The sequence below is a fragment of the Mytilus galloprovincialis genome, chromosome 13 (genome assembly GCF_965363235.1).
Source record: "Mytilus galloprovincialis chromosome 13, xbMytGall1.hap1.1, whole genome shotgun sequence".
NCBI classification, from domain to species: Eukaryota; Metazoa; Mollusca; class Bivalvia; order Mytilida; family Mytilidae; genus Mytilus; species Mytilus galloprovincialis.
The window spans coordinates 19099596-19114661 of record NC_134850.1 but is presented as its reverse complement, the minus strand read 5'-3'; the positions used below and the strand labels follow the sequence as shown (position 1 = coordinate 19114661).

General features: G+C 32.0%; 1 pseudogene; it reads right to left on the bottom strand.

Annotated features, from left to right (window-relative positions):
• Window positions 1-5423: 5423 nt before the first annotated feature.
• LOC143057422 (uncharacterized) lies at window positions 5424-6304 on the bottom strand (annotated as a pseudogene).
• Between the last annotated feature and the right edge of the window lie 8762 nt (window positions 6305-15066).

Here is a 15066-nt window from a genome sequence, read left to right as displayed (position 1 = left end):
TTCTGTATAATATATTTGTATTCATCATCAAAGCACTGCTCATAATTTGAAAAGGAAATACAAATAAAAATATACCGACAAATAATGGGAACTACCATGAGTACAAACGTCGCTCTCTCATTGCCAATTTTGTCATTTTTAGGGAAATAATGTACATCAAAATAGGTTAAACCTTTTGACCAGTATTTTTGAATAAACTTGATAGAAAAAGAAAAGAGATATTTATACGACTGCTTTATTCTCTGGACAAAATCTATGAATAAACTACAATCATTACCCGGTCAGGTCCTCTCTGGTTGTTTGTAAGAGGTATTTTTTTTCTATTTGTATTCTTCTGATGAGTTAGGCAGTTTTCAACTAATTTTTACAGTTCGTTCTTATATTGTACTGTTACACCACTGTCCCATGTTAGGGGTAGTGGTGGAATCATGTTAACATATTTAACCACACCGCATACTATATGCATGTGATTGTTCTATGTCAGGATCCTGTAATTTAGTGGTTGTCGTTTGTTGCTGTGTTACATTTTTGTTTTTTGTTATGTTTTTGTACTTTAATTGAGCCGTAAGTTTTTTCTTTTCAATTTTTCATATTAATTTTGTGATTAGGAGGCCTATCACAGCTGACTATGCGGTATTATGCCACATCTTCTTTTTATAACCTTTTATTCCACACAACTGTGAATTCCAGGATGCATCTATTCAATTGACAGTGGATACAAACAAAAAAGTTACCACTTTAAAGTTATCACAGTCCAGATGTTCTGTAATCAGGTTATCACCGACATATTCTATAAAAGACAGATATTTATCAGTACATAGTTTTTACTTTCACAAACCTAATCACTCTAATCTGAAAATCCTTTTCTTTATGGTTAGACGAATAATCCAAATAGTCATAAACAAAGACCTACGAGAAACTAGGCTGATTGAATTGAAGCTTTACCTACGAATTCAAAAGCTTCAGATCTAAGTATGGCTCAACTAAGGCAGTCGAAACAAAGAGCAGAACAAAACATTTAATAAAAAACGAAGAATACCCAAGAGACTAATGCAGAATGCCAAGTTTCTACGGAACATTTCATAGGCGAATATAAATGTCATAAAGTTATTGAAACCCTTTGGCGACTTCCTTGCCATAAAATTACATCAATCGTTTCATTTTGTGGTATTTATTGTTTAGTCAATAGGCGACTACATCTTTTTAACTTATACTTTAAGGATTCAAGTACACACGTTTTCGTTATTTTTTCAGACCGCCCCCGTCATGTTAACTTTCTTACTCTGACTCGTATTGGACCTCTAATCGTTTGGTTAGGAATGATTGAAGTCTTTATACGCATTGATTACATAAACTAAAGTATATCTTCTGAGTGTTTATTTAGGTACAATACCTTCAACACTACCAATGTAAATAAGGGCATACGATACAGTTACAGGGGAGGTAATGACGTTGCTAACGTAAAATGTTATTTTCGCGACGTCAAACTATGACATATCGGGAAAAGATGCATTTTTCGACTAATTTTTATCATTCAAACTGATTAAATTTGAAAACGAGTGCATGGACCCCTATTTTTTAAAACGACATTTTGTTTCATTTTGCATGGAGATTATGTAGACCAAATTTTATAAAACTTTAAATAGTGCAATTTTTTTAATTTTGATAAATATACGGCAAAAAATTACGTTATTTTTTTAATTCATGACCATTTGATTAATATGAGTTATTTCTGAATAAAAAATGCATAATTTGTTTAGGATACTTATAAAATACAGAAATTACAAATTATTTAATAAAAAACAAGTTATGTTTATCTTTTAAAACAAAAAAGTGGTGGCTTTCTTTCGAAAGTGAAAATACGGCCACAAATCCGAATTTTGAGCAAATATACAAAATTTCGACCTCATTTAACTCAAAAAGTAGCACATGAAGGTATTTTTTTATTACATATTTGATTTAATCAGGAAAAAAAAGCCTATATGAAAATGTTCATCAAACTGTAAATACGGGATCAAACTGTATCGTATGCCCTTAAGTTAACTTTTTAGCTTAGAAATATCCGTTTAACTTTATGACAAATATTTGCTCATGTTAATGTTTGTTCTCATCATTTCATCTGATTTAATACACATTTACAAGCATGAATTTGATAATGAATCGGGGAGTTTTCAAAGAGATAATCCGCCCTATATAAGAGTAAAACACAGCCGAAGGTGTTTAAAGGGTCTTCAATACTCCGAGAAAATATTGCACCAAGAAGCAGACGTAAGCTTGTCCCTAAAATATATGTGTACTAGTTTGGACGTCATACTATACTCAAACACAGGTAAATGATTTACAATGTTTACAAGACTTCAAACGAAAGGGGCAACAATGTGGCGGGTTTAAGCATGTTTCGTAAGATCCGAACCTCCCCTTCACTTTTAGCCAATGTAGAATAAACACTACTTTAGAGTTGATATGAGTGTAGGTTAAAATATCATCAAATAAAAAAAAAATCAAATGAGCAATCATTGATGCCTAAATAAGAAGTAAATGCATACGTTTGTCATAATTTTTTGTCAGAAAATAACTTTGGTAGATAATAAGCAACAGTCTTTTTCTTGTATATTTTTTTTATAAATATTTATATATTGAAACTAATTTTGGTTTAAACTATGCCTGTGTTCGCAATTCCAATTTGAATTAAGTTACTCGACTTTCAACTGTCTCCTCCAAGTATTTGCAGTTTTATATTTGTTATTATTTTAGAACACACGTGTAGTTGCTTTCTGTTAAAAATCAATTAATCGATTAGAATGAGGAGGAGAGGAGGTAACAATCACAAAAATGAAAAACAGCGCCACAAATTTATTTGCTTTTCCAAAGTCAGGCAACTCATTAACGATTGTTCCAGATTATGTCGTATCTTAAAGTAATTCGATATAAAAATACTAACTCTGCATCTGTTAATTCTTCATTCCCTTTTTAAATAAAAATCATATGAAACCTCAAGTAAGAACAGAAATGATGCATATGTTTTTTTTATAAATAAATGGCTAGTTTTTATTATAAAATGTATGTACACAAACTTTGTCTCAAGAAAATTCGATAATTCAACCAAATTTAGACGAAATTCTCATCTTTTTAATTGCTTCTAGTAAACCATTAGCCAATAAAGTCCTTTAGTCCTATAAAGAATCTCTACGCAGCAAGCAAGCTGTTTAAATTTCATTAGCGGTAAAATTTTAAAAGAAAATGAAAAAAAGTATTTGGTAAACGGTAAAGTAGTGTTAGTATAGTATGGATATAACGTGCCTCATGCTACAAATTTTCATTAGAAGTAATCTTAGAACGGATTCATTTTATCGATCCTCATTTTTTACCATATTCCATCGCCACGTGGAAAGCACATGTAAAGAGATTGATCCCATTTTTCGTTTTAAATTAGTATTTCATTTGAACAAATAAAAATAGAATGGAATTCGGAATTTATATGAAACTATATAAGCTATTTACTCGTATTAAATTATCTTTTTATACTTCCTTATATATTCAATGAGATAGATTGCGGTTTCGCTAATATGTTGAGAATATACTTCCTGTAATAATTTGTTTCAGCAAAGTTTTGTAGGACTTTTGAATATCGCCCTATAGTTTGTATATGGATTTCTTGAAAAAACATCTACCCTCCCCTTGTTTGTTATTGTAAAAGGGAAGTGATGAAAATGTTAATTTCACATCAAAATAGTTTTTTTTCAAACCATAAGCAAATGTAAACAGGGGTCTGGCAAGGGAGATTTCGGCGCATAATAAGCTGAACTATCAGTAAGCATTTTATTGAAAAAAGTGATTTGTAAAATGATTTGTTTTGTAAAATGATTTGCTTTACTCGTGTGCTACGCCACTGAAACCCGAATGGAATTCGAAGTTTATATAAGATCATATAAGGTATAAATGATACCTTACTCGTATCAAATTATTTGTTTTTTATATTTCCTTATATATTCAATGAGATATATTGCGGTTCGAATATATTTCTAAGTACGTTTAACATGTCGAGAATATACTAACTGTAATAATTTGTTGGTACTGACATAATTTAACAAACTTTACTAAAATTGTCAGTTTATAAATTTTGAATTATTATCAAACTAAGGTTTCAACTCCCTCAGGCAAAGTTGGCTTAAGACGAATTTGGCTATTAATTTTTGGTATTTTTGACGTATAGCTCTTCAACGATTTTCGGTACTTATACATCTTCGGATTTCAAATGTTTGGCTTTGAGCGTTCCTGATGAAGGTAAATCCAGAAAAGCGCTTCGGACGCAATAAATTGTAAAACGTGTTGTTTTCCATTTTTTTGGTTTTAGTAAAGATTGTAGGACTTTTGAAAAATGCCCTAGTTTGTATATGGATTCCTAGAAAGGGAGATGTCAGTGCGCAATGAGCTGAACTATAAGTAAACATTTTATTGAAAAAAGGTGTTCTGTAAAATAATTTGCGTACAATGCTACCTTAAGACTTGTGCTACGCCACAAAAACCGTGATCATGTTTTGTTAGAGTTTAAAACATATTGTTGTATCCAGAAAATATTACACCATTAAAAGATGATTTAAGATTCAGCAGAGGAAAGTCTGATTTCCGAAAAAAAATTCTTTCATTGCTCATCCGTCAAAACATCAACCTTAAAAAGCGTTGATTTATATATGCGCCAATTGTTCATCATTATACTATGTTACGTTCTATTGAATTGTTTTACATACCTGTATCAATTTAACCGCAGCTCTTTAAAACAAAAGCATGCATTGATCAATAAATTTAAATAATCATAATTTCTTCTTCCGTTAATACCCATATATCAAAACCACATATTATTCTCATAATAATAATAACAAGAAATATTAAAGTGCAATACCACACGACAGAGACGATGGCTGGTTTAATTACCAATTAATAATATATCTCATGTACATAATATAAACATCTTTATAATGTCCTCTTATATTAAATATATAAATATAGTTCATTCAGTGAACCCACACATGTAAAGAAAAATAACCGTTTTTAATGCATGATACAAAATCTATGAAAACCCTTATATAGAAAATAAACGTGATCGATCGAGTGAACCCTGTCGTGCCGAATGATTTAACCGCCAAATCAGATGAAACACATAACCTAAAAACGCCACCTATGGGCAGACAATTCAGAAGAAAATAATTTCATACTAATTCATAAATTCAACCGATTGAAATTATATTTCTTCTTCCGTTAATACCCATATATCAAAACCACATTTTATTCTCATGATAATAATAACAAAAAATAGTAAAGTGCAATACCACACGACAGAACCGATGGCCGAAACACAAAGAACGGGAAAATTTTAAGAAAGTTTTATATCATGCAATAAAATAATTCAAAATTAAAGCAATAATTTATAAGCCTAAATTTTTGGAAACTTTAAGCAAATCTTCTAAGGAATCCTTAATATAACCATCTTTGGCCGTTTCAGAACGCCATCTACCGTGCCTCTTAAAAAGGCGGTCTGGTAAACCCAAATTAGCACAAACACTAGCACCCCATACCTTAAACTGTGCAATCCATATCGCTTTATGTTATGAACAAAAAGTAAAATCACAAAAATACTGAACTCAGAGGAAAATCAATTTGGAAAGTCCATAATCACATGGCAAAATCAAAATACAAAACGCATCAAAAACGAATGGACAAGAACTGTCATATTCCTGACTTGGTACAGGTATTTTCAAATTTAGAAAATGGTGGATTAAACCTGGTTCTATAGCGCTAACCCTCTCACTTTAATAACAGTCTCATCAAATTCCGCTACATTTACATGATGCGTTAAATAAACAGTAACAATTAATAAAATAGTCAAAATATGGGTGCATCAGTCATCAAGGCTTGAAAGCCTCAATAAAGAGCTCACGCATCCTTGAATACGACAAAAGGGTATTATCTTTACGCAAAACATATGCATCTTTACATTTTGTTAAATTTCGAAAAATAAACTCATCAGAATCTCATGAAATATCAGCCCACTGCAAATATAATTCCATGTTTTTAACTGGACACTTATTTGAATGTATACGAGCGATTAATGCTGAATTTCCATCTCTATATACATCTGTTTTACTATGTTGTATTAGAATTGACATATAACACTCTAAAATAACTATATCACTTCTTCTAATATTAAGCATCTCAGAAACTCTTAAAAACCAGCAAATGCAGTGAAACATGCACAAATTATACGTTGATTATACAAATTACCAAAAGAAAACATGGCATCATACATGTTATGCAGCAATTCCACCGAAATGGGTTCCTTTTTCTTCGTAGCAGTAGCCAAACTGCGTTTCGCACCTTCTAACACATTAATAACTAAAGATGAATCAGTCGGTGAACATAAAGATCCAATTAGTGAATGTATCCACTTTAAAGAATAAAACGCCTGTACAGCTGGACTAACAGTATTGCTCGACTGTGCCAGAGAAGCTAAATATATAGCTACATGAAATGCTTTCGCAGGTAGAATATCACAATTTTCAATTCCATTCAAAATAGCCCATTTTTTCCATCGTAAAAAACTTTGATAGTACCCTTTTGTTGTAGATGCTGCTCGAGATTCCGAAAGTAATTCTGGAAGTAAATTCACTTTACTAACTAAAGACACAGGTAGATTCTGCAATTCTCCAGCGAAAACCTGCAAAAATATATGTGTAATTGAAAGGAAACATTAATAATGAAAATCATTTAAAATTATTACAATCATCTAATACTACAATCAAAATGTCACTGTAATGTTCACCATTTACAAACGCACAAGACATCCATATAAAATAATATATTATAAGAAAAGATCAAGAGAGATCTATGTAAGAAAAGATCAAAAGAGATCTATGTAAGAAAAGATCAAGAGAGATCTATGATACATGCTCACATCAAAATGAGCTAACTGGATGAAAAATCAATCCTTAACGCTAACATGCGAAAAGTTAAATCAACATTGCCAAAATAATGTTGTGTTTAACATTGACTATGCGAAAATAGTAGCCAGGGTGAGAGACAATAGTGCACGACCCGGAGGGGAGTGCACTATTGTCTAAAACCCTGGCTACTATTTTCCATAGTCAATGTTAAACACAACATTAATATCATTATTATACTGACTTTTTACTATTTTGAATAGTGACAGTAGTGTATTTTAGTGTAAAAAAATGCGCTTTATGTAACTCTGCATATAGATGTATTTATACTGCAACTAGTTGTGTTTATTTCCTAAATATAGACGCATATAGCTATATTTTGTATAATGTCAATTTCATCATGGAACACTTTCTCCACAATCAGAGGTCCATTAAGGGATACAAAAGGGTTTTTTTACTATTAAAAAAGCTATGATTTTATTAATTTAAGTTGCAGTATAAAAACAATACTCATATAACTCAATAACTTACAAAATAAACAAAGATAGCGGATCATAACTATTTATCTGTAAACAAATTACTTCTAAAGTATTCAAACAATTTTGGATTCAACGACAGAAAACAGAAGTAAACAAACAAAAAACGTTCTAACAGAAACTACAGTAATTTAAAGTCTCTTAAAATGTCAGAGAAATTTAAATGAATATATCTTCTATTTCCCCCTGATTGTTCAATTGTAATAGTTTATTAATTGCCATGCTTATAAATCCAACCCACTTGTCTGTCAAAGCAACTAAGCTCCGCCTTTGCACGTGAAATTGACAATGATTGACATGAAAATCAGTAGTCTGTTGCAACAGCAAGGCATACTATTATCGCATAATGCAGTTAACGCTATATATTTCTTTAAAAAACTATGCAAAAATAGAGCAATTTTTCTATAGAAGGACATTCTTACAGGAAGTATAATATAAATATGGCCTCTTACTCTTACCAGCTATATAAGCATTTTTGTAAGTAGGAAGATCTATAGAATCCACCACCTCAGAAATAAACCCATCACCAAAAGGACAAAGCATTGGCCAAAAACTGGCAGAGGGCCAGTATGGTAAAATTAAAGTACCAACAGCTTTACACTGCCACATATACATCAATACACGAGGGATCAAAGAAACAGGTGGAACAAATAACCCGTTGATCCCTCGCCAATCAACCGTGAAAGCATCAACACCTGATGAATTCACATTCCAAAATCTGGAATAAAAAACGTGCAATTTAAAATTGTCGTCAGAGGCAAACCAATCAACCTCGTGAGGTCCCCGAAGGGATTCAACTATCTGAAATACAAATTCAGAAATAGCCCAATCATCTGAATCAATAATTCTACTTAGATAATCAATTCTCTCGTTCTCAGTACGGGGGATCCATACCATATATATATATTAACATTGTGTTTAATACATGTGCTAAAAATGTCTAAAGCTAACTTTTGCAGTACTGATTTAGTGCTCCCTTTACTAACAATGCTAACAACATTTTGATTGTCACCGCAGTCAACTCCTTCCATGTAGAACTAGTAGAAACTTCAGATTCTAACCACATACCATGAGCAATATTATATGGGTTTTCCACGATATAACCACCGTAACCCGTATTACTTGCATCACTATATACAATAGTCTGCCAAGAACCATCAGTCTTAAAAGGTTTAACATTGGCTTTATGTAAATTAAACCTCCAAAAATTAATTTGATCAATACTTTCTACAGATAAATGTATATAACTGTTCCATGAATGATCACAATTAATGTCAATAGACAAATGTTTAGTCATTAAATATACTATATTGTCTATAACGGGAGACGTAGATATAATCTGTCCTACCAAGGAAGCTACCTTCCTTACAAATACTTTACCACTTTTGGTTAAACACAAATCAATGTCTGAAATGGTACTCATAATCTTATCAATACGATTTTCAGGAATAGTAAAAACGCTTTTATTTGTATCAATATTAGTACCTAAAAAAGTTAGATTTTTAGTAGTTGTCCGCATAGACTTTTCAGCTTTAGGTACAAAACCGCTACTTATTATGTCTTTTTTAACCTGTATAGACATTTCAATACACAATTCCTTATCATCATGCACACCAAGCCCATCGTTCAAGTACATTATAATCTGCTTGCCTTCTCCTCTCCACTTTTTAATAAGTGATCTAGTTAGTTTTGTAAATATGTAACAAGCCGTACGTACTGACACCAAACGGTAATACTAAAAATTTAAAATATTTTTTAACACCGTTAAATTCCCAGGCAAAACCTAGATATTTAGTGTGAGGCGGGAAGATATCGACGTGATGATATGCAGAATGAACGTCATACTTAAAAATATATGAATGTGCATTTATATAATGGCAGGTCTTAATTTCAAAACATATTCATTTTGATGCCAGTGTTGTTTTTTTTTTAAGTTCTCATTATTTATTTATCTAGTATAAATTTTTTATGTCACATGTTCTTTTCTTTAGATTGATTAACATTAAGAATACAAATGAAACATATACGTGTATAAACAGATGTATGTTTACTGTTTCATGTATTTGTCGAATATGCATCGTCATGGGACGATGCGCATATAAGCTACAGAAATCTAGTAGGAGATTTAGTAATGGTTAAAGATAGTGAAAAGAAAAATCATTTTGGAATCTCTGATATTCAAATATTGGAATGCACAAAATATTTGGATTGGCGCTACAGACAAGGCTAAAGAAGGCGATTGGTGGTGGATAGACGTATTTTGTTTTTGTCAAAAAAATGTTTTTAATTTCTTTTATCTGTTATGTGTGTATGGTAATTTGACTATTGTATAAGAAACATTTGAAATAATTCTTTCGTGCCAGACGGCATTGTATATTAATTGCAAACATAAATTTTTTTGACTGTTTAAGGGAAAAATTCCAACTCGAATTCTCTTGAAAGATTAGTCCCATTTCTATGTTAATTAATAACATTTCCAACATCCAAATGCGATAAACTGTGTATGTTTTGTACTAACCTCCCTTTTCAGTGGCAAACTATATCCGTCTCAATATGCATAAAAGGTTTGTCACTTGACGTATATTCATCAGTCATGTAACCAGAAATGATACTTGATAAAGGAATGTATCGTAAATTCAAAAGTTATTTACGTCTATGATTAGTCTTGTGTAGACTAAGCGCGCGTCTGGCGTATTAAATTTTAAAACTGTTACCTTTTGTTAGCTGTTATTAGTGTGTTTCTCTGTCCTATGTGTTCTCCCATTTATTTGTATATTAGACCTATCATGTAATGTTGTCATTTTAATGTTATATTTAACATTGATATAAAAGCGGGGGGTTTGACATGCTACAAAACCAGGTTCAACCCACATTTTTTGATTATTTAAATGTCCTGTACCAAGTCAGGAAAATGGCCATTGTTATATTATAGTTCGTTTCTGTGTGTGTTACATTTTAAGGTTGAGTTTCTGGTGTGTCGTATTTTTTTTATAATTGGTGTATTTCCCTCAGTTTTAGTTGGTAACCTGGATTTGTTTTTCTTTCAATCGGTTTATTAATTTCGAACAGAGGTATACTACTGTTGCATTTATTTACGATAACCTTGTGCATTTGTGTTTGCTTTTTATTTCTTTATTTGTCCTTCATCGGTCCGTCGATCGTTAAACAAATTTTTCATCAAGTATTTCGAAGCCCCCCTACAATTTGAACATAACATGGCAATCGTTTTGGCAAGTCCAGAATAAAAAAAGAAGTATCAAATAAAATACTGCATGTGTTATTTAAAAAAGGGAAACAGTTCGTTTCCTAACAAAGAAACAGCGTTATCAATTAATGGAACACATAGAAACAACTCTTCTTTTAATTACTGACATTAATTCTACATATCATGAAGAAAATGGTGACTTGAACCTGGTATTATAGCATTTGGTAGCAAAAGCTCCAAATTGAATGAACAGTGTTTACAGTTTCGATATACAATACCTTATGTTTATCCAAGTCATCCAATCGTAAGGAACTTAGGACACCATTACACTTATATCTGTGAATTCCGTAAGTATTCATAGTATAATTACAAATTATAGTTACACGGTGACCTATAGTTGTTTTAATGCCTGTATCATTCTGGTCAGTTGACACATTGCCAATCATACCAAATTTTCTTTTTCTTATTATATTTTAACAAGAAGAACAAGAGGCTCTCAAGAGCCTGAATCGCTCACCTTAATTCTTTTGGTTAAATCTCTCATCAATGATTATTTTGGCTTTTTCAATTTACTTAAATGTTCTTTGGATCGTCCTATTTTCTTCAAAAGCCAAAACAAAATAATCATTTTCTCCTATGTTCTATTTTAGCCATAGGAGCTATGTTTCTTGACATACAAGGAATTAAAATATAAAATTTATACTAGATACTCTGAAACTCATTTAGCCTAAGTTTGGCTGAAATTGATACAGCAGTTTCAAAGGAGAAGACTTTTTAAAGGATGTCAACATGATGAACAAATTGTGAAAAAAGTCTTTAAAGGGCAATAACTCCTTAAGGGGTCAATTGACAATTTTGGTCAAATTGACTTATTTGTAGATCTAACTTTGCTGAACATTATTGCTGTTTACAGTTTATCTCTATCTATAATAATATTCAAGATTATAAACAAAAACAGCAAAATTTCCTTAAAATTATCAATTCAGGGGCAGCAACCCAACAACAGGTTGTCTGATTCATCTGAAAATTTCAGGGCAGATAGATCTTGACCTGATAAACAATATTACCCCATGTCAGATTTGCTCTAAATGCTTTGGTTTTTGAGTTATAAGCCAAAAACTGCATTTGACCCCTATGTTCTATTTTTAGCAATGGCGACCATCTTTGTTGATAGATCAAACTTCGGATACAATTTATAAACTTGATACCCTAAGGAACATTCTGTTAAAGTTTGGAAGTATTTGGCCCAGTTGTTTCAGAGGAGAAGATTCTTGAAATAGTTTACGACGACGACAGACGACGACCGACGACGACAGACGACGGACGACGACGGACGCCAAGTGATGGCATAAGCTCACTTGGCCCTTCGGGCCAGGTGAGCTAAAAATGATATTATATATACCAAAGAGTTGAAAGGCTATGAAAATATCACCCTTCGATATTTTTAAAGATTCATATAAAGGAGTTCATATTTTCCTGACTTAGACGTTGTGTAATTAATTTGACAGTGGATAAGAAACCTGCGCTGCATCAACAGAAGGTATAAATTTTAATGTTTCGTATTTATAATTGTAATATTATACATTTACAAAAGCGTATGCTCATAACGAGCAAACAAAGATTCATTCACATCAACAAGTCGAAAATAAGCTAACAACTATGACACACACATAAAACGAAAATGATAAAAGAAAAAGCAAACAACAGTATACAAAACACAACATAGAACCCCGTATACTGAGCAACACAAAAACCAACAAAAACAGGGGGTAGCATAATACTTATTAACGGGTTTAATTAACGGCATTTGAGGCACCACAAGTTTATTTTATCCATTTTAAAATGTAGTATCATTAGATAAATTATGTTTTACAACTATCTGAATAGTATCAGTCGACAAAGGCTAAAGGTACAGTTACAGAGCCAGAGGCATACCGGTAATTAAATGCAAAATACGTTTTATCAAAACAGGCATATTTATACATGCAAGGTTAATTTCTATAACACCGGAAATTTACTAGTTAATTTTTTGACAGTCATTATCAATGGAAGTAATAAGTTTGTTATTGATGGCAATATGTTCAACACTGTCATATACGCTGAAGGTTTGGCAAGCCATAAATCTAAGTTGAAACCACCATTTTTCTTAATATGCCATGTATCAAGTCATTAATAAGGCAGTTATTATCACATAGCAAGTTTCTATGCATATTTTTGTAACAGTTCAGTGTTTCTGTTGTTCCTTTAGTTTCCTCTGTAAGTTAATTCAGGCTTGTATCATCATGCATATCTTGCAGAAAAAAAACACACACACGTCAAAATCAATTATAAAAATGTATAATATGCTTCAAATGAAAACAGTTAGTTATTGTTTGAATGAGTCAATTGCTTTGTTTAAAATAGCTGGTATTTCCGAATTATAAACTTTTAAGTAAATTGTAAAGGTGTAACAAATGAGATATTTTTTGCAATTAATGTGAATGAGTACTTTACTGTTAAAAAATAGTTTTTGCACTATATTTGCCTCGATTAAGATGTGGTGTGCGGGACAATCAAAGGTTACATTTTGTTTCTTAATTCCGAACATAAATTCATCATATGTCTTAGCTTAGCACTTTTGATTATTACACAATTGGCTAAAAGTTTAATAAAGATAGCCTCACACTCTTCGATGAAACAACACAGATACTGGTAATTACCAGAATACAACTGAACAAAACATTAAAGTTGTCAGTTAGATGTATGACTCTAGCTATAGTGGGTCAAGAAACATTTAGGATGATTGTTACTTTCTACTTGTTTTAAAGCCCTAAATGAAATGTTTTCACTAGATACATATTTTGTAATGGATAACTATCAGACTCTATAAAACAGTCTTAACTCCGGTATTACTTTCTGTCGTTATAGCTTTAAAATAGTAAAATTGAGAATCAGAGGCCAATGTCAGAAAAGGTTTCAAAAGAGACAAAACAAAATGACAATGCTTTATACATTACCAAAGGACCACAAGCAGTTTGGATTATAGCTCTTCATCTTTTATATAAGCTTTGGATTTCAAATATTTTGGCTACGAGCATCACTGATAGACATGTATTGTCGAAATGCGCATCTGGTGCAAAACAATTGATACCGTTAACTTACTTACTACCACTGGGTCGATGTCTCTGCTGGTGGACTATTAGTCCCCGAGGGTATCACAAGCCAAGTACCCAGTACTTCGGTACTGCATGAAAATACGGATTTTTGTGTTATTAAAATTTGCTGTTACAAAATATTAGAAATTATTATAAGTTTGAGGAGAAGGAAATTTGCATAAATCAATAGAAAATTATTATTATAAATATATTTTTAACAACGTTTGTGTTAAAAAAGTGTACCGTTATGAAATAAGTCAATATTTTACAATTATCAATTTTGAAATTCCCGCCTCCATGTAGGCAGCCATTATTGTTATAGCCCTGACGTCACTCCTATGGTTCCGGTTTACCTGTTTCAGCATCTTAAACTTTGAAAAACTAATTCTTTTTACACACGTACCGCGATGGAAAATGGAAGTATCCAAAATCAGATGGGTCTTGTTGCTTGCAACTTCGAACCTGAGCTCACTGTTCAAGAACTTGAAGATCGAAATAGAGCTGCATTTGCATCTTCTGAAGCTGTAGTTCAGACATTGGATGAATGGTGCGAGTGTGGGAACTGTCAGGAAATGCCGTCCCTTAAAGAAAATGTTTGTTGTAGGGTATCAGATTTGGTGCTACCGAACTTAGAAGACCACAACTGCATTACCATGCACCATAGTTATGACACCTTAATTTTAAATCCCGATGTATTAGCACTGGCTTACATTCAGATGATGATGTACAAGGGACAGCAAGGCCGAGCGCCGGAAGAATTGAGCAACAGGTGAATTTTTGGACATTTTAAGTTTTATTAACCAGAATTGAATAAAAAGGTTTCCTTTCAAACTAACTTATATCTGGTCGTTTGCATAAATAATAGACACAGAGACAATTTATTTAAAAAATATTGGGGGGGGGGGGGGGTCCTTCAAAAATTTTAATATTGGCATTCCCTTTTAAGTACACGTCGATTAATAATGAGTTTGAACACTGCTTACTATAAATTGAAATTGTTCTCTCACTATGAGACAAAAAAAAGTGGATTACAAAGAAATCTAGTTTTTTTTTCAGTTTTCACCAACAAATGATCACAAATGCAAACTTTAACGATAACCATGAGGTAGAGTGGGTCAACCGTACTTGGAACTGTATACACCGAATGTGACTATTATTAAAGTCAGCAGAACTTTCATTCTATTGAAAAGAAAATATAATATTTGCTCCGATTTTTCGAGTGTCTTTAAGTGGAATGATACAATATAAAAAAGATG